The 26,165-nt window shown below is 46.5% G+C and overlaps 1 protein-coding gene across 3 annotated transcripts in view; it reads right to left on the reverse strand.

Annotated features, from left to right (window-relative positions):
* The window catches only part of GRAP2 (GRB2 related adaptor protein 2), a 92,022-nt gene that overhangs the window by 38,400 nt on the left and 27,457 nt on the right, over positions 1-26,165 (reverse strand). The window lies entirely within an intron of this gene.

Consider the following 26,165-nt stretch of genomic DNA (forward strand, 5'->3'; position numbering starts at 1 on the left):
CTGCATTTGAGAAGGGCACTGATAAATTGGAGAAGGAGCAGGAGATGGCAGGGATGGTGGTCAATCCCATGCCATGCAAGGACAGGTGGGAGGAAAGGAGAATGTTTTAGCTGAAGCAAAAACAGGCAGGAGGGGGATGGCAGTAGTGTAGATGCCGATGTTAATGAATCAATCAATAAGCATTTATTAAATGCCTACTATGTGCCAGGCACTGTGCTGAGTGCTGCAAGCACAGTCTCACCTAGGGTAGCTAGGTGGCATAGTGGATAGAGCCCCAGGCCTGGAGTCAGGAAGATCTGAGTACAAATCCAGCCTCAGGCACTTACTAAGCTGTGTGACCCTGGGCAAGTCACTTCACCCTGTTTGCCTCAGTTTCCTCATCTGGAAAATGAGCTGGAGAAGGAAATGGCAAACCACTCCAGTGTCTTTGCCAAGAAAACCCCACAAGGGGTGGGACACAACTGAAACTACCCAACAAAAACAACAGTCTCACCTGGAGAGGAGTCCAGCCATCACCCCCATGGAGGCTAGAAGTGAGGGTGGGCTCTAAGAGAGGACAACAAAGTGGTAAGGCTTTGAGGGTGGCAGCCTGGAGGACCCTGAAGGGAGGTGCAGGGACAGCAGCTCCCTTGGAAAGGAAGCGCATGTTCCTGGAGATGAGGCATCCCTTCCCCTTGGACACGAACGCCCGTGGAACAGGTCTCCATTTCCCCCATGCTAGGTACAGGCTTGAAGAGAAGCCTGAAGCATTATGGGATAACGGCCTTTAAGGATCTTTAAGACTGTTAAGTGGGAGAGAGATTGACGTTGTTCTCCTTAGACCTGGGACTAAAGAATGGTAGTTCCAGGGGCAGCTAGGTGGCACAGTGGATAGAGCACTGCCCCTGAAGTCAGGAAGACCTGAGTTCAAATCTGACCTCCAGCCAAACACTTTACTCTTACTAGGCAAGTCATTTAACCCCAATTGCCTTTAAAAAAAAATGGTAGTTCCAAAAACAAGGCTGAATTGGAGGTCGATGTGGAGAAGGTCTAACCTAGAATGGATCATGCATTTATTAAATGCCTACTGTGTACTAGGCACGGAAGACACAGATTCAAAGAATGAATCAGTCCCTACTATCCCAAGGAAGCAAATACTAAATAAATACCAGCTAATCTGGGGAGGCTGTGAGAGCTTGGAGAAAGCTGCTCACCATGGGCTGAACCTCGGTGGTTTGATCAAACAGGCTGGCTGTGTAGTCCTCATTCCCAACCAAGAGCTGAGGCCGGCCTCCTTCCATGCCCTCCCCCTCCCCCCAGACCTCTGGCCCCGAGGAGAACTATGGCCAAGTGCTTGAGTGGCTACGTGGGCCATGGAGGATCGTTCCTTTTAAAGTGTAGCTCCCTATGCAGAGCTCTAGAGGCCGGCCTCCTTAAAATTCAACGCGGAGTGAGAGGGCAAGGGAGAAAAAGAGCAGGAAGTACCCACAAACTCAGGGGGAACATATTTTGGGGGGGCACCTGATGGGAATCCCAGCCAGGGAGCAAGATGGCGCGGGGGGATTGCTATTTGCAGTGGTTGCCCTCTTCTGGGATCCCCATTGAGGCTCCTCAATGCCTTCTTCAGAGGCGGCCTGCGGGGCCCGAAAGATCACTGGGATCTGGGCTCCCGCTGGCTGTGAGATGCTGGGTGAGTCACTTCCCCTCCGAGCCTCAGTTTCCCCATTTGTAAAACGCAGTCCTCCTCCATCTTAGTGCTTCCTTTTGGGACCAGTCCCAATTGATCCCTTCTAAATCTTATTTGTGCATTAACCATATGCCTGTTGTCTCCGAATTACACTATGATCTCCTCTTAGAGCAAAGACTGGTTTTTTTTTTCCATTCTTTGTATCCGCAGCACTCAGCCCAGTGCCTGGCACATAGTAGGTGCTTGACAAAAATTAGTTGACTATCACTATGAGGTAGCTAGGCGGTATGGTGGATAGAGCTCAGAGCCTGGAGTCAGGAAGATCTGAATTCAAATCCAGCTTCAGCCACTTAACTAGCTGCGTGACCCTGGGTAAGTCACTTAACCTGTCTGCCTCAGTTTCCTCAACTCTTATAATAATTGCACTTACCTCCCAGGGTTATTGTGAGGATCAAATGAGATCATATTTGTAATGAGCTTAGCCCAGTGCCTGTAGGTGCTTAATAAATGCTTCTTCCCCTCTCCCCCACTACGACCTTACAGGGTTTTTCTGAGAACCAAAGGAGATGGAAAGACTTTGCAAGCCTTAACGTGGGCTGTGTTAATGTCAGCCGCTGTAATGATTATTCATGATGTTTCAATGTCGGCCGCCATATTGCCTCCTGAGGAGGGCTGCAAGTGACAAGCCCAGATTTTTTTCCTTTGATTGCTGTTTTTGAGTTCTAATGCTAATAAACCAATGCCAGTGTCCTAAGGAGGCAGCCCCATGGCATTCAATTTCATCTGTTTCAATAACCATTTAGAAGCATGTGACTATAGAGAGAGCTGAGGTACCCTCAGAGGCCAGGAGCTCCAACTCTTTCCTTTTACAGATTGGGAAACTGAGGCTCACAGACACAGAACTCAGATAACTCGCCAAAGTCACACAGGAGCTAGTGGCAGAAAAAGAATTCGCACTCTTGTCTTCCGATTCCAAATCCAGCATTTTCCCCACAGCACTAGGCTATAAAATCATAGCTGGCCTTTTTGCAGCACTTTAAGGTCTGCAAAGCATTTTTACAAATATCATCTCATTTTATCTTCATAGTAACGCTGGGAGATTGGTGCTGTTATTATCCCCATTTTGCAGTTGAGGAAACTGAGGTAAAAAGAAGTGAAGTGACTTGGTCAGGGTCACAGAGCTAAGTGTCTGAAGCTGGATTTGAACTCATGACTTCCTGACAAGAGGCCCAGTACTCTGGACTACAGTGCCCCCCTAGCTTCTTAATAGAACACTCTTCTTGAAAAAGCCCTGTCAGTGGAGCAAGGTAGAGACTTTTTGTTGTCCAGACCTGAGACATGTTCGAATTCCTGGTGTAGAAACTCCCTCTGTTAATCCAGACCAGCAATTCATCTGCAACAGATTCTTTTAGAATTTTTCTTTGATTTTAATTCATATTGATACATTTTGGATTTTTAAAAAATATCTTCATTTCCCAATGATCTTTCCTTCTCTCCCCCCAGAAAACCATCCATCTCTTAAATAAAATAAATAAAAAACAGAGGTGGGAGGGTGGGGTGGGGAAGGAGATCAGTTCAGCAGATCTAACCCTAGATGCAGTCTGACAGTTTATGCAATGTTCTCCACCCATAGGTCCCCACCTTTACCAAACAGGGGCTGGGTGCATTTTCTCATTTCTCATTCTTTTCTAGGGCCAGGCTTGGCCATTTTAATCGTATAACTTCTTGTCTAAGGGATGGGTGAATGGGAGGAGATGGAGAGGCAGCTTGGTACAAGGAAGAGAGCAGTGGACCTGGGTTCCCTTTCTGCCTCCAGGCAAATTGCTTCAATTCCCTGAGTCTTGGTTTCTTCATCTGTAAAACGGAGATAGTACTAGTAGAGTTGTGGTAAAAATTAAATCATATATATATATATATACATATTTGTTGTTGGTCATTCATTTTTAGTCATGTCTGACTCTCTGTGACTCCATTTGGGGTTTTCTTGGCAAAGATACTGGAGTGGTTTGCCATTTGCTTCTCCAGCTCATTTTACAGAGGAGGAAACTGAGGCAAACAAGGCTAAGTGACTTGCCCAGGGTCACACAGCTAGGAAGTGTCTGAAGCCAGATTTGAACTCAGGAAGAGGAGTCTTCCTGACTCCAGGCCTGGCACTGTGCCACCTACCTGCCTTATAAATGTATGTATATGTACACATGTACATACATACATATATACACATATTTATGTATATATAAATAAATTACATGTGTGTGTATGTCTAGATAGACAGTGTTTTATAAACCTTAAAAGTGCTCTGGAAATGCTATTATTTCTCTTATTATTATCCCAATTCCTCCTTCCTGCCTTTGCTTTCTGGCTGCCCTGCCTTCCCTGTTGTGCTAACAGCTGCTTTCCTCCAAGCAGCCTGGGGTGGTGTCACGGTCAAAGAATGAACTCACCAACCTGACACTAGGGGAGGCTTGTGAGAAGGGCTCGCTCACTGGTCTATAGGGTCGTGAAGAATGGCAGAAAGCATGCAGCCCAAATAATCTGCCACAAACGATAAATTGCTTAAAGAAAATCAAAACCAACCATCTCCAAACCCCAACACTTGTAATTAAAATCACATATAAGAAAAACGAGAGAAAGAATGTTCAGTCCCCCCTTTTCCTGTGTGGAATCATGGTGACCCAATGACCAGGGCCAGGGATAGGGATTGAACATGTGATTTCATTGGTACAGGGAACTCCCAGGCGAGGAAACTTCTTCTACTGGTGCAGGCAGGTACCTTCTCTCCTATTTTCATAGGGCCACTCAATACATATAAAACTATTAAGCTCTTACAGTCTTAAAGAGTTGCCTGGGGAAGTTAACTGACCCTCATTGAGAAATTAAATGACCCTCAGCCTTCAAAGGAGAAGGAAGAAAGGTCTTAGAGCAGTATAAAAAATGAAAAACAAATCTACCGATGATGAGGAAGATGGATGGTGGATGGCCCTGGATGGATGGTGTCATTTCCCTGGTGGAGAGAAGGCCTCATGAGGACGCTCTCTCTGCCAATATAGATCAGTACCCCTTCTTTGACTTACAGTCTTTGGGAGCTTCCTAGGGCACTGAGAAGGTGACTTGTCCAACGTTATACAGTCAGAGGTAAGATTTGAACTCATGACTCCCTGACGCCAAGAGCAGCTCACTCTCCCCTAAGATGGGGGTCTCTGATACAAGGCTAGAAAAGGCGCATGTAAGTAAATGACAATCGGACAAGGTATCAGTTACAGCCGGACTTACACTTCTGTGTCAACTAGGACCTTTGTGGAAGGCCATCCACCTTGTTTTATTCTAGTCCTTTCTGACTTGACCAAGACACTGAGGTTGGCTCGTATTTCTAAGGAGGCTTGACTCTGCCTCGGATGCTCATCCTCGTCCAGGGGTAACCCTGGGCTGTCTGTCATTGGAGCGTGAGTGCTAGCAGGTATGGCCAGATGCAAAAGGCAGTGAGGGCAGGCCCAGGGAGCCCATTCCCCAGGCTGGCAAGGGACAGGTGAATTTTTCAGCCAGACCCTATCCTAAGTCCTAGAGAGGGCACAGGGGGAGATGGGACCCAGGGAGCTTTGGAATCCTGAAAGATCATGAATTAGCCAGCTCCCTCCCTCAGTCAATGTTTTTCTCTAATGGCCTCTCTCAGGAAGGTAGAGGGTCTTTATTTAAGTTAATAGGCAATTACTCTTCAGAACAGAATTACACTTACGCAACGATTACTGCATTTGCAGCTTGGGATGGTGGATAAGGTGCTGGACGTGGCAACCTGGTTTAAATCCTCCTTGGAAATTTCTAGCTGTGTGACCTTGGGAGACATACGAATCTTAGACACCATCCTAAGATGCTAAGTTCCATGGGGGAGGGGGAGAAGGGGAGGTGATTGGCTTGGGTGGGCAGAATTGTCACACTGGGAGTTCCTATACTAAAAATCACAGGTCTCCCGATCATTGACCTCGAGTTGGAAGGGACCTGGCAGGCCATTTAGTCTGGCCCCTTCTTTTTGCAGATGAGGAAACTGAGGCCCAGAGAGTGGGAATGACTTACATAAGATCACACATAGGATCACGGACCTAGACTTGGAAGGGCACTCAGGGGTCATTTAATCTGACTCTCTAATTTTACAGATGGGGAAACTGAACCCTAGAGAATGGGTGTGATTTCCCTAAGGTTGCACAGACAATAAGTTTTAGAGGTGATATTTAACCTCGGGTCTCTCCAACCCAAAGTCTAGCACTTTCTCCCAATGGCCAAGAATTGTCATGTCTGTGTAATTTTGTTGTGGAGAATAACTGCCTTACATAATTATAAATTATTAATAATAAAAAATTATTATTAAATAATAAAAGTTTAAATAAGTAATAAGTCAGCATCAGGGTCAGGATAAAAATCTGAATCCTCTTACTTGCAATGCTTCTTCCATTAGACTGTGATGTTTCAAAGAGAAATCTTTGGCAGAAACGGGGCATCCTGAAATATTGGATTCACTGGTGGTTGTTACTTGCTTCTGGACATGGACCACATGTAGTTAATGTTACATATGCTCATGCTTTTCTTTTTTTTTCCTTCCAGTGATAACACAAATGGTGCTTGGTGTCTGTATGAGGGAATGTTTTAGATAAAAGACTAATACTTCAATTCAACAAACACTTATTAAGCACTTGCTGTATGTAAAGCACTGTGCCCAGTGTTGGTCATCAGACATAGAACTATGGTGGAGCAATGTATAATTTGTCCCAGGGAGCCAAATTTAGAGGGTGCTTATGGGACTTTAATTCCTTTGGAAGTATAAAAACAGGATAGAGCATAAACCTGAGACTAGGATTGTTTCATTTTTGACTTTGTGTCTCCCATGACTAGCATGGTGCCTGGCACAGGGCACATATACTTATTTAATGAATTATTGATTGAATGAATTATTATCGAATGCTTAATTGAAACAACAGAGCTTAGCACCTGGCTAGGAACAATAATTAGTTAAAATAAGAAGTTACCAGATAGAGGGTAGGACAATCTATTTCCATCCCGCTCACTATTTTTCTCCCTTCCCTATAGTAGGGTCTTCAGTAGCAGCTTTGGACTAGAGTTCTTAGGTTTTTGCCTCCCACCGATGGGGTCGTGTTCTACCTGACTTCTTCAACTGAAGGATGCTTTGTGCAAAATATCTAGTTATTTCTCTGTAAGTAAAACATAGCCTGCTCTCAGGGTGTTTATAATCTATTGGTGGTGGTAGAGGGGGGAAATTTACAACATAGAGATTTAGAGCCAGAAAGGACCTTTATCAGGGGTGAATCCAAATCAGTCAAAGGGTCGCACTTGAGGACCTAGAGGGCCATGTGTAGCTTTGAGGCAGCAGGTTCCCCACCCCTGGCTCTAGTCCTACTCCCTTGGGTACATAGATAAATAAAACAACTTAATTTGAAAGGGAGAACATGGTAACAACTGGGATCTCATTAGAGGTAGTCATGATTTTTAGATAAAAAGAGGGAAAGCACAGACACTCCCTAGCTCAAGACCCTTAGAGGCTCCCTATTACCTTGCCATTTGCAGCCCTTCACACCCTGGCTCAGGCTGTTTATGCACTGCTCCCTTTCATGCCCCCATGACTCAGCCTGACTGGAATGCCCTCCCTCCTCACCTTTGGCTCTTAGGGTCCCCAACTCCCGTTAAAGTTCAGCTCAGGTGTTACCTCCTACAAGAGACCTTTCCTCCTGCCCTGCCCCGGGTGCTGGCGCTCCACTGCTCCCCACATTAATTTGGTTTTATTTTGTATATAGTTACTTATCTGTACATATTCCCTGCACCCTTCCCCCGCCACTCACAGCAGAATGGAAGTTCCTTGAGGGCAGAGCCTCTTACTCTGTGTTTTTGAGTCCCTGGAACCTAGCCCAGTGCCTCGCACAGTAGGCGCTTTATGAACGCAGAGGAAGGTGGCAGGCTTGGGAGATGGATGGTCACCATTTGCTTTTACGCTTCAGGCTAGCAAGGTAATCTTTAAGAGAAAGAATAGATTATCGGTTGAAATGGCCGTATGCCATGAGTAGTAATTCACGAAGGAGCAAATGGAACCTCTGTTGGGCTTATAAAATGCCTGTGGGCATTTGTATGCGGGGCCTGAAAACAAGTTTCTAATAAGATATCTCAGCGGATGATAAATGAGATTTTACCTGGTGTGCTTTGAGTTACTTAAGAAAAAAAAAACCACTCCAAACCCAAGCGCAGGTAAGCCGAGATGGTGTTAGCATTCTGTATTTAAATGGAGACGCCAAAGATGAAGTACAGCAGGGTCATCAATAATCCAGAAGAGAAGGATCAGCCGTTACTTCTCCCTCCGTAATAGCCAACATAATCAACTACTTTGTCAGCCTCCATTTGCGTCCCCTTGATTCATGCAACGTCTCTGTGTGCTGCTCTGGCAGTGGCTGCATAAAGGCCTGCGACGATAGGCAAGGAGGTCGATCGATGCATCTCTGAGCATTTATGAAGCGCCTGCTGTGTGTGGACCCTTGCTAGGTACCGGGGTCATTTTGTTGTTACCGTTGCTCAGTCGTTTACAGTCGTGTCTGGCTCTCCGTGACCCCGTTTGGGGTTTTCTTGGCAAAGACACTGGGAGGGGTTAGCCGTTTCCTTCCCCAGCTCATTGTATAGAGGAGGAAATAGAGGCAAACAGGGTTAAGTGACTTGCCCAGGGTCACCTAGCCAGTAAGTGTCTGGGGCAGGATTGGAACTCAGGTCTTCCCGGGTTCAAGTCCAGTGTTCTGCCCACTACACCATGCCAGTACAGAGGCTTGCTTTCTACAATGAGGTACATATTTCCAGCGAAGTAAAGATAAGATTACAGCGATGGGGTGGGAGAGGGAACGAACAACTGGCAGAAACCAGGAAAGGTCTCTTGGAGGAGATAGCCCTGGGTTCCAAGAGGCAGAAGTAAGGGGGGAGAGTGTTCCAGGCAGGGGGCACAGCCTGTGCAAAAGCATGGAGGGAAGAGATGGGATATCAGATCGGGGCACAGCAAGTAGACCACACTGGCCCAAGGAGAAATTGCCACACATTTAACTTGGACCAATAGGCTGTGGTGAGACTGAAGGATTGAAATGCCCACCAGAGGAGAGGCCTCATCTAGATGAAGGAGTGGGAGTCAGCGCCCTCCCGGGGGCAGGATCCCATGCATTTCCCAGGCTCCAAGCACACAGCGTTGTTCTCTCTTCCCCAGAGGCTCTGAATGTGGGCTGTCCTGCTCAAGCCCGCCAAAGTCCTTGCGGTAGGGAGGCCCCCCCAAGCCTGCTCTGGCCTTGGAGAGAGGCAGCCCCCACTAGGGCCGGCCTCTCCTCTCTCCGAGGTCCCAGCCTCTGGGAGGCCACATCCAGAGGGCAGAAATGCCTTTGGAGACCCGCACTGGGGTCCTCCCCATCTTAGTCAGCTTAAGCACGGGTCCGCCTTCTCTCCCCACAAGTGCCTTCTCATTGGCGCCCAGTGACGAGACCCCGCCGTTTCCATCATCGACGCAGCTCTCGCCGGGTCCCGGTTCACACAATCTATGTGCTACCCACACAATCTGCCCACAGGACTGGTTTGACAAATATTCTAGGAACTGATGTTCCCTTATCTGTGGGGGAAGGGGCCTAACCCCCTTCTTCATAGTCCCAAGATGGGAGGGGGCATGGGGGAGACGGTCAACAGTAGCATCACGAATGGGGCCCCTACTGGCTTCTCCATCCCATGGACTATGGATGCTTTGTGAGAGGCACCGTGATGTCGTAACTAGAGTATTTTATCCTGTCCCAGACACTTACTAGCTGTGTGACCCTGGGCAAGTCACTTAACCTCTGCTCGCCTCAGTTTCCTCACTTGTAAAATGAGGCTGATAATAATCTCCAGTGTTGTTGTGAGGATCACAACAAATGAGATATTTGTTTTTTTAAATCTCAAATTACATTTTATTTTTTCCAGTTACACATAAAGGCAATTTTTAACATTTTTTAAAATTTTGAGTTCCACACTGAGATAATATTTGTACTTAATACAGTGCCTGGCACTCTCTCTCCCTTCCCTATGCTTCTACTTCCTCTCTTCTTACCCACTTCTGAATTCTCCGAAATCTGTCTTCTGACTTCATCTCTCAACTAAGATCTCTTGTCTCTGAAGCTGCCAGTTAATGACCTCATTGATAAGCCTAGTGCCCTTTCCTCAGTCCTTGTCCCCTCTTCTCCAGACCATTCCGGGACGTTCCTCTCTCTTGGTTTTCCTCCTTCCTATCTGACTGCTCTTCGGTCTCCTTTGCTAGGTCTTCATCCGTGTCAAGTCCACTAATCATGCATATCCCCCAAGGTTCTATCCTGGAGCCCCTTTTCTCTCTATACTCTTGTCTTTTGGCAATTTCCTTGCCTCCAGTGGGTTCAGCTACCATCTCTTGCAGATGACTCCCAGAGCCAGATATCTAGCCTCAGTTTGTCTCCTGAGCTCCAGGATGGAATTAGGAACTGCCCAGTGCCTAGCACAGTGCCTGGCACACAAAGAGTGATTAATAAATGCTTACTGACTGACATTTTGAACTGGATCTCCCATAGGCACTCAACCTCACCATGCCCAAAATAGAACTCCTTATCCTTCCTCCTAAACTTACCCCTCTTCTCAGCTTCTCTGTATCTGTCAAGGGGACCACCACCCTCCCTGGCATCCAGATTTGTAACCTCAAATTGGCTTGATTGCAGAGTTCGTGGAAGGGAGAAAAGTCTAAGAAGACAGTGAAGGGAGGTTATGAACAGCTTTACATGGCAAACAGAGGATTTTATATTTGATTCTGCAGGTCAGTGATGTCAGACTCAAATAGAAGCGGGGCCCACTAGAGTCATGCGTAAGGATCCCCCGGGGGCTTCATATTGACTTAGGTTTAAAATGTAATATTAGCTAGGTTTTATTGTATTTTTATTTATTTTGTTAAGTACTTTTCAATCACGTTTGAGTCTGGCTTGGCCGTCCTGGGAGTTTGACCCCTTTGCCGTGGGCCATAGGGAATCACTGGTTTGGGACGTGGCCGGATAACTCCACTCCCACCAGTCTTGATGCTCACTGCATGAGCATAGCCCTTCGTAGAAAGGGCCCTCCCTTTCCTAACTCTGAAGCTGGCTTTGTTATTCTCAAGAAGCTGAACCCAGAAGTGAGAGGCTGAGGTGGCTTCTCTTGAGGATGGGAGGATGGGTGCAACTCAGAACAGGGAGGGCTCTGGACCCACATGAAAGAGCCGAGGCCTCTCGTGGGGGCAGCCTCCGAGGGAGGGGACCTTTTTTCATTCTGCCTGGGATCAGGCAGGCTCTGAGACTGAGGCAAGACAGCAAAAGAGGCCACACAGGCTGCGGGTTTTGACTTGAACTCGCTCCCTGCAAACACACTTGGACCAAAGGCTTTCCCTCTTCCAAACATTTTTTTTGATTGGTTATAGACAGAGATTCTCAAATCAGAAATCAAACTGAACCTGGAACAGGCCTATTCTGCCCCCCAGCCATGAGGGAGATGCCAGCTGGGGCCTCCTCTCGGGTTGGTTTCAGCCCGTCCCCTCCCCAAGCCTCCTGCCTTTAGTAAAGGCAAGATATTTCCTGTGTCCTTAGCGTCTAACTCCCAGGCGGCTAGCAGATAGTCCTATGGAGGTGCCATCATGAGATTAATCTGTGACTGACCCAGGTAAATGACAGGGACACTCTTGCCATGATGGGAAATGATGTGTCATCCTACGTTCTCTAAGCTCAACGAGGGCAGCGTGGTCATGGGGACGAAAATGAAAAGACAGCTTGTTCAGACAGCTGTAGTCTCTTGGTTAATTGTACTTCACGGAATTGAGTGAAAGGGAGATGGGCCAAGGGACAGGAGCCCAGAGAGATGAGGCCTCTTCAGGTAACACGCATCCAGGCCCTGTGCCACGTGGGCAGCTGGGCACTCCCTGGACAAACGTCAGTGGCTGCTTTCAGTGGACGCTTCATTTACCATCTGGATAATCATCTTTCCCTGCCCCCACCCAAGCCTCAGTTTCCCTTTTAAATTATACACACTGGATGAAGATAGCTAGACAAGGTGCCCCTAATCTGCTCCTTCCATCAGGACTCTGGAGCTTCCTGGCCCAAGCCTGAGGGACGGCTCAAGTTAGCCCCACTTACAATCCATGGAGGCATGAAGGCCAGTTCCCCTGAGCTATGCATGGTCATAAATTTTCCAAACTACCCCTAAAGAGCCAGCCTTTGGGAAATCCCACCTGGTAGGAACATCCCGGGAAGCCAGTGTCTTCTGCGCTGAGCACATAGTAGGTGCTTACAAAATGTTTGTTGACTTGGCTTGACGCGGAAAGCAAAGGGGGCCTGGTGGTACATGCCTATAATCTCTGCTATTAGGGGAGGCAATGATGGATCACTTGAGCTCAGGAAGTATGGGGCTACAGTAGGGCTAAAGCTGATGGAGTGTCTCCACTAAGTTGGGCATGTAGGAGGGGTGAACCAGCCCAGCCCAGGTTGTCAACAGAGCAGGCCAAACCTTCCATGTCAATGAGCACGGGGACTGGAATGGTCGTTGCATGTTCAGCCTGTGTGAGGTAGGGAGAGCTAGTCTCCAAATAAAAGCAAAAAGGGAAAGCAAGACAACCCCTCTTTTCACCCTCCTCTCTAGGAGAGTTTTCTATTTTCTTTTCTCTTCTTAGGATCAGGACTCATAGAGCTATCTGCCTCTCATTTTTGCCTCCTCATTCTTGTTTTTTTTGGCAAAGCAATGGGGTTAAGTGACTTGCCCAGGGTCACACAGCTAGTAAGTGTCAAGTGTCTGAGGCCAGATTTAAACTCAGGTCCTCCTGATTCAAGGGCTGGTGCCACCTAGCTGCCCCTTGCCTCCTCATTCTTCTGGATTGGTTCACATATTTGTATAACAGGGCTAACGAGGGGAAATCTGACTTTTGGGACCGGAATAACAGCCATGACGCTCAGCTCGCCCTCCAGTCTAGTCACATTATATCACGGTAGTTATGGGATCAGAATAGATAGATAGGTGGGTAGGTAAATGGGGAGATGGATGAATAGATAGGGAGAGAGGTGGGGGGATGGATAGACAGACAGGTAGGTAGGTAAACAGGTAGACAGATGGATGGATGAATGGATAGACAGACAACACATTCATTAAGTCCTTACTACATGCCAGGCAGAGTCTATTATTTATGTGGGCTCAATCTCTAAAAATTCATTTTGGAGCCCACACTATTTTTTCCCTTTTTATACCAACCACCACAATAAAATGCGACTTTAGAGAGAGAGGGCCATTTTGGAAAGAAGAATGTGAAACATCTTTTTTTTTTTTTTCCCTCCAATTGGCAAGAATCATCTCCTCCTTGCCTCTTTACCCCTTCACGTTTATTCAGCAAAGCGTGATGGCCGCCTTCAAAGCGAGCGCATGTGAAGCCCCCCAGATGCTAAATGTGTGGGGAGTAGAGTGATTGACGACAGGCGCCGATGGGAGCAGAAAGTAGCAATGGTTTAAAGTCCCACGATTACCGCCGAGCGCCTGTGACAATTTCATTCCTGACTCCCAATGTGCAGCCAGCATTGTGTCAATGCCAGGGGTCATTTACAAAAGAGAAACTGGCGTGAGTCCAATGAGGAAGAATTACTCCGTCACTGATACAGAAGCTCGAGCGGAGCTGGCCCTGCCAAGCCACAGGATGGTGGGGTGTTTGTAATGAGCTGAGCTGTCAGACCACACTCTGGGCTGGCTGGGGTTTGTCCAGAGATACAACTGTAAGGAAATCAGGGAGAAAAATGGCTTTTCAAAACAGTTTAACCCCAGACTCACTTTTGCAAATTGTAGTTGCCAACAAAAGCTGGTCTAACTGCAGCCCTGGTCCTCCCTATCTCTTCTTTCCTGAAAAAATACACGAAACCCAGCAATCCAGCAGATGTTTGTTAATGGAATTCTATATTTGGCCGTCTTCCATGTATGATATTCCTTCTCCTGCCCGGGCCTTTGCACAGGTGGTTTCCACAGCTGGAATAGAATCTTTTTCTCTCTTCTGCCTCCTAGAATCTCTAGTTTCCCTCAAGTTAAAATACCACCTCTTAAATGGGGCCTCTCCCATTCCTCCCCAGTTGTTAATCTCTCCTTTTTTGAAATGACTGTATGATTCTGTATATGTTCTATATATGCTTATGTGGATACAACTGTATCAGCCCCTTCCCTCCACCCCCTATCTCTGTTTATGGCTTATTTCTCTGTGCTAAGTTTCCTCCGGGTTCAAAAGCAATCTAGTGGGTATGGATATGCTCAAAAATTACCCCAAATGCAGAGTTCTCTCTCTAGTTAACACACACACACACACACACACGGACATGGACACACACACACCCCTTAGACTGAACTGGGAAAATTCTACTTTGTCTTCATCTCAAACTGCACTCGTAGGTTTGGACACTGGTCATTGTTAATTGTCATATATTTTTATAGCAGTATAAGTCTAATGTGGACACATTTTGCTGTGTGATCTTGGTCAAGTCATTTGCCTCTCAGTAATGCCAGGCAATCCTCAAAGACTAAGTTATAGAACAGATATCAAGATAGAGTTTTCTCCCAGGATTTCTCTCTGCAAATTAAATCTCAGCTCTAGTCCTTATAGAAACACAGATAAAATTTTAAATGAGGAATCACAGGCTACAATATGTCTCCCAGTTTGGTTTTTTTTCTTGGGGAGGGGAGTTGGTTATTTCTTCCCTTCCCATCCCTATCCCTCTTCCCCTAATTGGAAAAAATATAGCCAGACAGGTAAAAGAGATAGGGAATTTTCCCAAGCAGAGCTCCAGGGAAAAATGTACTGTACTGGTGTACCGTAACCTATTCTAACCAGGCTCAGGAAAGCTGATTGTTAAATTTTCAATGTGAGCACTTACACTATGGAAATTGGCAAATGCTAAAGATTGGGGCAGTTAGGTGGTGCAGTAGATAGAGTGTTGACTCTGGAGTCAGGAGGACCTGAGTTCCTCTCAGACACTTACCAGCTGTGTGACCCTGGGCAGGTCATTTAACCCTGATTGCCTCAAAAAATGCTACAGATTAAGGCTCAATTTACTGTTTTATTGATTGCCTAGACTTTAAAAAGTGATAGAGAAAAGTTAATAATGACAATTAAATTTAAATGTTCTGAGAGTCTCCCCCCCCACCCTAGACCTGGTTGTTAAACATTGATCAGCACATCACACTGGCCTGTGACTTGTCTGCCATCTTGGCCCAATTTGCTCTTTGCTTCAGTGGATCCTTAGCTCTTGCTCTGGTCCAGTTAACCCTCACTTAGTCTCTTGGTCTGATGCCTGCTCCTGCCTTTAGTTGTGGGAGGACTAGGTGCCCACCCCAAACTCATAGCTGCTTGGCTGGAGAAGCATGGAGCCAGGCATGATCCTACTTCCTCCTTTCCTCCATCTCCTTTTGGGCCTTCTCTCCTAAAGGATGTTCTTCCAAGGTCAAAAGGTCCAGGAACCTGGGAAAATTCCAGGGTTATGTGAGCACACTCACACTTATACATCCTCCATCCCAAAGTCTCCATGGCAACATCTTTTGTGGGGAAGGGCAGTCTAAACCTGGTCTATGATTGCCTTCATACATTTGGTTTCCTCTCCCCCTCCCTTCTCCCACCCCAGTAAAATGGCAGCTCCTTGAAGGCAAGGACTATTTCAGTCTTTGTAGCTCTAGCACACCTTACACCATGCCTGGCACACTGAAGGTACTTAATAAATTGAATTACAAGTCATTGTGCCTGAGGGGCATGATTGACAGTGTAAGGAGGGAGAAACATAACCAAGGAATGTAATCAAGGAAGGATATGCTTATGAAACTTGTGCTCCAGACTCCTCATCCACTAATCCATCATCAAACACTTGTAATATGGTCCAGGTGATGAGCATACAAAGACCGAGGTAAGACAATGTCTGAAGTTAGCCTTCATTTTACTAAGCAAGAATCACATAGGATGAGAAGGGGCAGATGGGATGACCAATATATAGACATCATATCGACTCATTCCCCCTGTAGAATGGAAGCTCCTTGAGGACAGGGACTGTTTCCTTTTTTGTTTTTGTGTCCCTACTGCCTAGTACAGGGCCTGGCACACAGTAGGTACTTAATGTTGAACTGAGTTGAGTCAAACTGAATTGGAGGGATTACCCAGCTTGATAAGGTTGAAGAGACATGGAAGGTGTATAGAAGTGGCCTGGCCAAGGCTCATTCACCTTCACCCATAGAACAGTACTAAAGTAACTGGCCTAGAGGGGCCTGAGCTTGGGAGCTTGGCAGTCAGAAGAGGAACAGTGAGGGGCACAAGAGCTGGACTTTCACGAGAAATGTCTTTACACATCTTAAGTCTTGAGAGGATTGTCAAGAAAGGTCAATGGAAACATCAAGAAACTGGGGAAGGAAAGGTCTCCTGAGGAATTCAGATTATTTGTCTTAGAAGAGATGGCCATAAAGTGATTTAACAACCGCTTGGAGAAATGGGCAATCTCAGTGCCCAGACTGGGGAGTTCTTTAACTTTACAAAACACAGAATGAGAGGAAGGAGGCTTGCATGCCAACAGGAGGGATGGAAGTTAGACACAGAGACACCAGGCTGGATGGGGATGTAAGCTTGGCTTTAATTCTTGGATCAATCATTCAGCAAACATTTATAAAGCCCCTACTGTGTGCCAGGAGCTAAGCTAGGTGTTAGGACCATAAAAAAAGGTGAAACAGCCTCTGCCCTCCAGGAACTTACATTCAATCAATCAATCAATCAGTCAGTCAGTCAGTCAATCCACAAGCATGCATTATGTACCTACTCTGTGCCAGGAAACATGTTAGGCACTGAGGACGCAGAGGCAAAAGGGAAACAAGTTCTGTCCTCCAGGAGCTTACATCCTACTAGAGTTTAGGAAGAAAAGCACTGTACTACGGCATACACCAGGTGCTGCAAAAAGACTGGTTGAACGAGAAGATGTGGAAAAAAAGATTCATGGCAAATGGAAGTAATCGCTGTTTTTTCAGTCCACTGGACATGAGTTGCCCAACATCTTGTCATCTCAAGGACAGCTTATGAAAAACCAAGGTTGTCACATCTTTGCTGCCTGCAAACAAAGGGTCACTTAAAGCTGGCCTGAGTGGGGACGGGAAATATTCACGGACAGCTCCTCCGGCCCTTGGTACCCACAGAACGGCACAGTGAGAGAGCAGAACTCAGTGGCGGGAGTCCAGAGCTTTAGGGGTGAAAGGGACCTCAGAAGAGCAGCCCCCTGGTTTGACATACAAGGAAACTGAGGAAGTGGAGCGGAAGAGGGAGAGAGGAGAGAAAGGAGACAGACAGATTTTAGAGCATTTTACACATGAGGAAACTGAGGTCTGAAGAGAGAGGGAGAGCAAGTGACTTCAGAGCCGAAAGGGACCTGGAAGTCATCAAATCCAACTCCTTTATTTTACATATGAGGAAAACGAGGCCTTAAGAAATTCACTGCCAAGATGTGGTGGGGAAGGAGCCCACATCCCAGTAAACCTGTGTCCCTGGCCGCATGTTTTTATGTGAAGGGAGACATTTTCTGATGCCTCCTTGCTCAAACATCTTTGCTGGTCCCCTGTGGTCTCTCTAGGAAGGCATCCAGAGTCCTTAGCCTGGCAGTTAATGGGAAGCCTTTCTGCTGTCAGATTCCATCCTTTCCAACCTCATTCATAAAGGAGGGTGCAGTGGATAAAACATTGGGCCTGGAAGACTTGAGTTCAAATGTGATCTCAGCCACTTCCTAATAGTGTGACCTTGGGCAAGTCACTTAACCTCTATCTGCCTCAGTTTCCTCATTTGCAAAATAGGAACAGTAGTAATGGCACCTACCTCTTTGGGTTGTTTTGAGATGATTATTTTTAGTGTTTTGCAAACCTTAAAACTATTACCACCATTACCACTTCACCCCCATCCGTTCCTTCCACATCTGGACCTTTCAGAATCATCACCTTCTTTCAAAGTGTCATTCTCTGTGGAGCCTTCTCAAATTTTCTTAGTTCTGAGCATTCTGCCTGGCCTTCAAATGGCCTTTTATTTGTGTATAGAGGCTCTTCTCTGCATTGGAAAGTAACCTACCCGAGGGCAGGAACTATTTCTTTTGGTCTTTGTAACCTAGGCGCCGAATACAGTGTCTTTCAAGAAGTAGCGGTCTAATAAATGTTTCCTGAATTAAACTGAACAGAATGAAATGTTGTCAGTACCCAGCCTCTGTTAATTGGAATAATTACTCTCATCTGTTTTAATTACCTGATGAAAAGGCTTCTGGGAGCACCTCCCGTCCTGTGCTTTATTCTAGTGACAGAGAAATGACTGCTCTATGGAGGTCTTTGTCCTCATTCACCCCACTGCCTGAAGGGAGGCTCCCTCTTTCTCTCTGAAGAAAGGATCCAGACACGGAGTACATTTCAGTCTAGGGACCTTGGCTAAGAAACATCCACCCCTCCCACCCTTCAGCGGCTCCCTGGTGTTTACCAGATTAGGTCTGAAGTCAACTTCGTTCTTAAGTGCCCCTGTGATGGAGATCTATCTTATGCAAGTGACACGAAAATGGAGAGAATGCTGGATCTGGGATCAGAAGATCTGGGTTCAAATTCTGGTCCTACCACTTAATACCCGTGTGATTTTTAAGCCAACGGTTTCCCCTGTTAGACCCTGTTCTTCAATGTAGTGAGTGTTATATGTCTGAGGTCAGATTTGAACTCAGGCCCTCCTGACTCCAGGGCCGATGCTCTGTCCACTACACCACCGAGCTGCCCCTCTTCAATCTCTGAAATGAAGGTGTTGGAATAGATGACCTCCGGGGTCTTTGCTAACTCCAAGTCTGTTATGATCCTGAGTGACCTCTGTTCAGATTCTACCTCGGCCAACCTTGTGATCTCGACTCCTGAGTTCCAGTCTCCTGTTCTGTAAAATGAGGCATTGGACCAGGTGGTCTCTGCGGTTCCTCCCAGTTCTCAATCTAGGATCCAACTTAATCCCAAAACATCTTTCGAAGCTCTTTTTGTGGGAGCAAAAAACTAGAAACTGTTCAGCTGCTCATGGATCGGGGAATGGTTGAATAAATTATCGTCCCTGAATGTAATGGCAAATCACTGTCCAAAAGATGGGAGAAACAGGTAGAGTAGACTCTCCCCCCTTTTCACTCCCTCCTTTCTTGCCCTCCTTCGCTCTCTCTCTCTCTCTCTCTCTCTCTCTCTCTCTCTCTCTCCCCCCTCCCCCCCTGTCTCTGTCTCTCTCTTTCCCTCTCTCTGTCTCTGTCTCTGTCTCTCTCTCTCTCTCCCCTTCTCCCCTTCTCCCTCTCTCCCTCCATCCCTCCACTGGTGCTCCCTGTGACCTGGCTCTTCTTGCCCACACTGGCTGCGCACATTCTCTCACACTCATTCTGGAGGGGAGATGGGATACTGGATCAAAGTCAGACCCTCCCTTCAGCACTCAGCAACCTTTCCTTCTTTGAACTTCACTCAATTACATTTTCATCCAGTCCACACCATGGTGGCTTTTTTATGCAGGTGCCTGGCTCATTCTCCTTCCTTTTGCAAGCACACTTAGTGCCTTGCTCATCATTTCTTCTCACTTCCTGCCCTTATACCGGGGTACTCCAGCATCCAAGCTCATGTGCCTTCAAACTCCATTAGCCTTCTAAATCCCATAACCTGGGCCTTCACTCACCTCAGCCACACTCCCAATCTCCCCATCACTCACAAATGGAGCACTTCCTTAATTAGAAACACTGACATTCCCCTCTCTGGACATACCCCCTTTATCATTGCATCCCTCCGTGTGTTTAGTCTTTTAAGAACGCCTTACGTGGAGACCTTTAGTCTCTCCACTTTTCAGGGTGGCTAGGCAGACTAGAGGTGATGGGAACCTAGATTTGGGTAGTTGTGGTGTGACATTCCATGTTCTAAGGCCCTTCCCACCACTTACATTTCGTGTTCTAAGGCCTTTCTCAGCACTAATATTCCATATTCTAAGGCCTTTCCCAGTTTTGATATTCCCTGTTCTAAGCTCACTCCTAGCTCTGACATTCCTTGTTCTAAGATCCCTCCCAGCCCTGACATTCTCTGTTCTAAGGTCTCTCCAATGCTTTCTGGGTTCTAAAGCCCTCCCAGCTCTGACATCCACTGTTTTAAACTCCCTCCCTGCTCTGAGATACTGGCTTGTGAAGAGCAGAAGTGTCAAGTACATGGACCGAGGGATTACGTGTGGCCTACGACCCTCTTGAGCACGCTAGAATCAGATTCAAACGTAATTGGGAACTATTTAACCAAATAAACAGAAATACAGTGAAATATAGATGATATCAACATGGGGTTTTTTAGGTCTCCATGCACCCAGGGAACTTTATGTACAGCTTATTGGCCCCATTTCCAGTTGAGTTGGCTGCCATTGGCGTACAAGACCAGAGGATGCTCCCAAATTCTGTTCCCTTAAGAATATGACTACTGTCTGTCTTATTGTCATCATTTGTCCTGGTACAATATCCAAAGGATGCACCAGCTGGCATCTTCCAACGAGTTGATTCCTGAAGAGTCATATCTGACCTAGAGACTTTATTTTTTATGGTAAAGACTGGACCTGTTATTATCTCTCTTGGGACGAAACTCCTTTCACCAACGTAGGTCAGCACTTCTCAGCAGAGCTGCCTGGACACAGAGAAGTGATGGGATTTTCCCATGTCACACAGCTAGTATATGTGGGAGTCAGAATTTGAACCCAAGATTTCCACAGTGCTGCTTCTCATTTTTATCACAAATCCTAGTCTTACCAAAACAGTCTTCCCCTCTCAGAGACTATACACATAGCCCTCCTCTTCCTGTGTGAGAAGACCTATAGATCTAAATCATCCCAGTCAACCTAAAAGTCAAATGACTCAGGCCCAGCCCCCAGGGCTGCCTCTTGGTGGTTCTGACTTAGGGCCGAGGGAGGGGCTCTTGTTTGGATCTCTCTTTCCGAGAAGGAACAGATGGATGTGGAGCCCAGGATGTCCCAAGTCTTGTCCTTGCTGTGACCTTGGTGCTGAAGGCTCCAAGGCAGGTTGTAGGAGACCACCTAGAAAAGGGGTCCTCTGCTGACCAGAGAATAAATAAGTCCCCCCCATCCTTGAGGACTTATGGCCAGATCCCCTCTCTGAGTGTTCTACCTCTTGTCAGCTGGGGGCAAATCACCAAGGCTTCTTGAACCTCAGTTTCTCCATCTGTAAAAATGATGGTTGAACTAGATGTACCTTCTAGCCCAAGATTTGTGAACCTATGATCTTAAATCTTAGCCATGAGTCCTTCCTTTCTTCATCTTTGTTAAATCTTTCTTTCTTAAATCTCTTTTCTTTTTCTCAGATCCTTTTCTTTTCTCTCTTTCTCCCTTCCTCCCTTTTTAATTGATCTTTTTTTTTTACACCACACTCCCCTTTGTAACACAGAAAGACAGTTAAGCATAACAGGTGGACACACTGATGGCCCATGACAGTGTATGCAACATTCTGCACCCATGGTCCCTCACCTCTCTTCCAGGAGGAGGTAGGTATATTCATCCTCTGTTCTTCTGACCCCAGATTAGTTGTTGCAATTAACCATCAGAGATGGAGAGCTGGAAGGCACCTTGTCTAATCTAATCATGTGTATTTATTCTGGACATGTGGCAGACACTAACAAATGAAGAAGGACGTGCATTTGACCTTGGCCTTGGAGAGAGCTGGGGCTGGGCTGGCGTGGGGTGTCTAATCATAGCTCACATTTCTATGATGCTCGAAGGTTCGGGGAGTGCTTTACATCAATTATCTCATTAGCTCCACACAAAACCCTAGGAGGAAGGTGCTTCCTCTCCTCACCTCTGCCTCTTAATTCCACTGGTGCCCTTGAACACTCAGCTCAGGTCCTCAAGGAATCTTTCCTACCCCCACCCCTAACTACTGGCGCCTTCCCCTCAGAGATTACTATCCACCAACTCAATATGTATGCATTGTGAGCTCCTCTAGGGCAGAGATATTTTTGCCTTTTCTGGAATCTCCATTTTTAATCTTTTTTTTTTTTGGTGAGGCAATCAGGGTTATGTGACTTGCCCAGGGTCACACGGCTAGTTAAGTGTCAAGTGTCTGAGGCTGGATTTGAACTCAGGTCCTCCTGACTCCAAGGCCAGAGCTCTACCCACTGCACCACCTAGCTGCTACATTTTTAATCTTCTTATACCTTAATCCCCAACACTAGGCTTCCATCCAGTGACAACAGCCTCTCAGCTCAGCATTCTCTCTGGCTGTCTCCCAAGCCTGGAATGCTCCGCCTCGTCTGCTCACACTACTGACCTTCCTGGCTTCCTTCAAGGCCCAACTAAGATTGAACCCCCTACAGAAAGCCTTCCCACCCCTACTAATTCTAGTGCTTCTCTTTCCTACTGATCCCATCTCCAGCTTGTTTGTATATCTTGCTCCACATGTCATCTCCCCCGTTAGATTGTAAGCTCCTCGAGGGCAGAGACTGTCTTTTGTCGATTTTTTGTATCCTCAGCACTTAGCACAGGACCTGGAGTATAGTAGGCGCTTGATCAGCATTTATGGAGATGAATTATTGACTTGAATTGACCGTAAGAGATGACGAATGCATGCCGGCCGACTGAAGTACTTTCTCAGGCGACTGCCCCTGTTCTGACTTCCTTTTCCTCCCTTCAAATCCCAACCCTATAGTTTTCCAATTTAACTCTGCGCTGGTCCCTGGAATCACTCTCTCCCTTCCTCTGATGGGGCTCATCCTTTGCCTCCCCTCCCCCTCACCATCCTCCTCCTCTGCTCCTATTCAAATAAAACCAACATTAATAGCATTTACTGAGCACTTTAAAGCCTGCTAACTACTTTACAGATATTACCTCACTTGAGCTTCATAGCAGCTGCTGGAGGGAGATGCTATCATTATTTCCATTTTACAGATGAGGAAACTGAGGCTGAAAGATGTTAAGTGACTTGCCCAGGGTCCTACAGCTAGGAAGTGTCTGAGGCAGGACTCAGGTTCAGGTTTTCCTGATTCCAGGCCACAGGGACACCTCAGAGCCTGAATCTAGCTGGAGGAAATTATTTATCCAAGCCGACATGGCGAATTCATGCCGTCCAACTTCCCCTGGGCCCTCACTTTGGCAAGGCAATCTTTTTATTCTTCTGTTATAAGAGGAATAGTAGAGAGAGGGCCATATTTCAAGTCAGAAAGATGTGAGTTTGAATCTTTCTCCAGCTCTTTTGACCACAAGCTTAGCTTCCTTTCTACTACCCCACATATCAATTTATTGGCATCTTTTGTTTTATTTTGCCAAAATTTCTCCCAATATCTTTCCCTTCCCTCACCCCCCAGAGAGCCATCCCATATAAAAAAGAATATATATATGTATATATGTATTTTTTTTTTGGTGAGGCAATCAGGGTTAAGTAACTTGCCACAGCTAGTAAGTGTCAAGTGTCTGAGGCTGGATTTGAACTCAGGTCCTCCTGACTCCCAGGCTGGAGCTCTACCCACTGCACCACCTAACTGGCCACCAAAAATATTTTTGATGAATAATAAGAGAAAAAAAATCAGCAAAGTTGATGAAGACATTGGAAAAGTCTGAAAACATCTGCACTGTGGCCCACCCTTTGACCCCCTCACCTTTGCTGCCCCATGTATCTCTTAAAGCACCAATCGTCCACCTTAAAGACTCGAAGGGAGACAGGCCAATGGGATCAGTAACTTCCAAGCCTTCATACGTGATCTCACGAGTATAGGTTCTCCAGGTATTGTTCTCTCCCCTCCCCTCAAGGTTTACCTGGGCCAGAGGCCCACCCGCAGTGCCACTGAGTGGAGCCCCCTCTAGTCTGTAGGAAAAGAATGATGGCTTCACACTAACTTTAGAGGAAAGAGTGTTTAAAAAAAGCAGGTTAAGGGAAGGCTAAGGGTGACCAAGGACAAATTAAGGAAGAATGACTTTACCAACTCTCGACCAGACCAAGAACCTTGAAAATGGAAAAATTGGAAAGAGAAGAGAAGCAGCTTGAAGACCCTCTCGGAAAGGAAAGAGAATGGTGAGGTGGAGGGTGCGATGTAGAAAATGAAGGAGGATGGGTGGAAGATGGGCCATCCCTGCCTCTGGCAAATGCCAGCAGATTCTGGAAAGACTTTCCCCACATCTCTAGTGGGGGCCATGCCATCCATGCCTGATTCACATGCCCCAGGCCTGGGATTCATGGAAAGGGAACGTGTCAGGATCGTGGAGCCAGCCTATGCAAAAATATGGTGGCCAGAAGGAAAATCAGTGTGGAGGGCAGTTCAGTTAGGCCACGGGGCATGTTCGAGTCAGTGCCTCATGGAATCCTCTTCCTTCAAGGCTCAGCTGATATGCTACCTTCCCTGACTCACCTCCACCTGCCTTGTGTTGACTTGTCTGTGTATAGAGTATATTCTTCAGATAGAATGGAAGCTCCTTGAAGGAAGGCCCTCTTTCATTTCGTTTTTTCTCTTCTCAGTGTATTGAACATTCAGCCCTGTTGTTTTTTCAGTCATGTCCACCTCTTCATGACCCCATTTGGGGTTTTCTTGACAAAGACACTGGAGTGGTTTGCAATTTCCTTCTCCAGTCCATTTTATTGATGAGGAAACTCAGGCAAAAAGGATGCAGTGACTTGCCCAGGGTCACACAGCTAGTAAGTATCTGAGGCCAGATCTGAACTCAGATCTTCCCGACTTCGGGCTTGGTACTCTATCCACTGAACCTACCTGCCTGTGTACTGAACATTAGGCAGGACTTAATGAATGGCTGTGGAATTGACTAAAACCTATACATTTGTGAAAGTTGAACTTTACAACTCTAACAATATCATGTACATTATAAAACTGAACATTTCAATACTATATCATCCATATCCTATCAAATATATAACTAAATAATAGTATGACAATGTAATAAAATAATACAAATAACATAAAAATGTAACTAAAACCTTCCTCTCACTTGCTGTCCTCCTATCTGTGAGTACCAAATAAAACGGGCCAATTCCCCTAGTCCTTTATCTTGAGCTGCTGTGTTTATTTTGCCTGATTCTTGAAAGTCTCCACTCTTTTATTACTGACTCAGATTAAATATTTCAGCTCTGCAACATCTGACTCAACCATTACCTGTGGATCCTGGGGATGGCTTTTTTTTTTTTTTTAAAGAAACACAATGAAGTCAATATCCCTCCGTTCTGGGTTTTGTGATTTCCACAGAGACAATCTGATCCTTTTTGGGGCAGCTAATTAATGTATTATTAATTGACTGCATGATCAGGCAAGGCTCTGCCTGCCCAGTTCTTGGAGCAAGGGGAAAAAAAAGCAAATTTAGACCAGAGGTGTTTTCACAATTAAGGGAGCTGATAGAAATTCTGCTGTGAGTAGGTATTATTTACATAGTGCCTGTCACAGCACTTGAGTATTTGATAGAATTACAAATGTGATGAATAGTGAGCGCCCTCAGAGGCAGAATACTGGAGGGAAAAAGTAATATGGGAATCAGAGTCCGTGGGCGAATCATGCCCCCTCACTGTGCCTCAGTTTCCTCTTCTGTAAACTAAGGGGATTGGACTAACTGGCCTCTACGATCTTTTCCAGGTCTACACCATGATTCTATGACCCTTGCTCCTTTGGACCAGAGCATTCACCCAGCTGAGGCACTAATATCCAGGGGGAGGCGTTTGTTTTTTTCTCCTACCCCAGAGACCACGGCACTAATTTTTTGATTTGTAGTTTTAGATAAGGTGACCACCAAGGTCCAGCTGCCTTTTGTCACCCTTTCAAGGCCTGGGGCTGGACGCCCCTCCTCCCAACTCTACTGCCCCAAGGACTGACTCTTGCTAGGTGCCCTAGGTCCCCCACCCAACCCCGGCTCTGGAGTCAGGCCTCTTTTTACAACCCGTCTCAGGTAAGAGGACGGCAGAATCTGAGAGGCTGGGGGGAGCTCCGAGGCATCCGATCTCCCCCTCCACTCAGACGTTGCTCTTTCTGTTAGAGGAAACCCCAACCTGCCAGTACCCCGTGTTCATGAACTTGGGGTTTGCGTTGTTCCCCGATTCCTCTTTCTCCCTCACCCCCGCACATCGGCTGCCAGATCTTGCCATTTCTACCTGCACAGCTGGGTCTGACCTCTTCCCACATCCACCACCCCAGATCAGTCCTTATCACCTCTCTCCTGGACTATTGCAATGGTCTCTTAATTGCTTTGCCTGCTTCCAGTCTCTCCCCCACACTGCTGTGGATCTGACCACAGGATTATCCTACTCAACGAATTCCCCTGCGGGGCTCCCTAGGCTCAAATGGAACCTTCTGTGATTGGTAGTTCAAGCTTTTCACAACCTGGCCCGAGCTTACCTTTCTAGCTTCAATACACATTACTCCTTTTACTGAATTCCTGATCCAGCCACACTGGTGTTCTCGCTGTTCTTCATACCTCTGTTCCGTACTC

This window comes from Vombatus ursinus, unplaced genomic scaffold (genome assembly GCF_900497805.2).
Source record: "Vombatus ursinus unplaced genomic scaffold, bare-nosed wombat genome assembly UNPS02003292.1, whole genome shotgun sequence".
NCBI lineage: Eukaryota > Metazoa > Chordata > Mammalia > Diprotodontia > Vombatidae > Vombatus > Vombatus ursinus.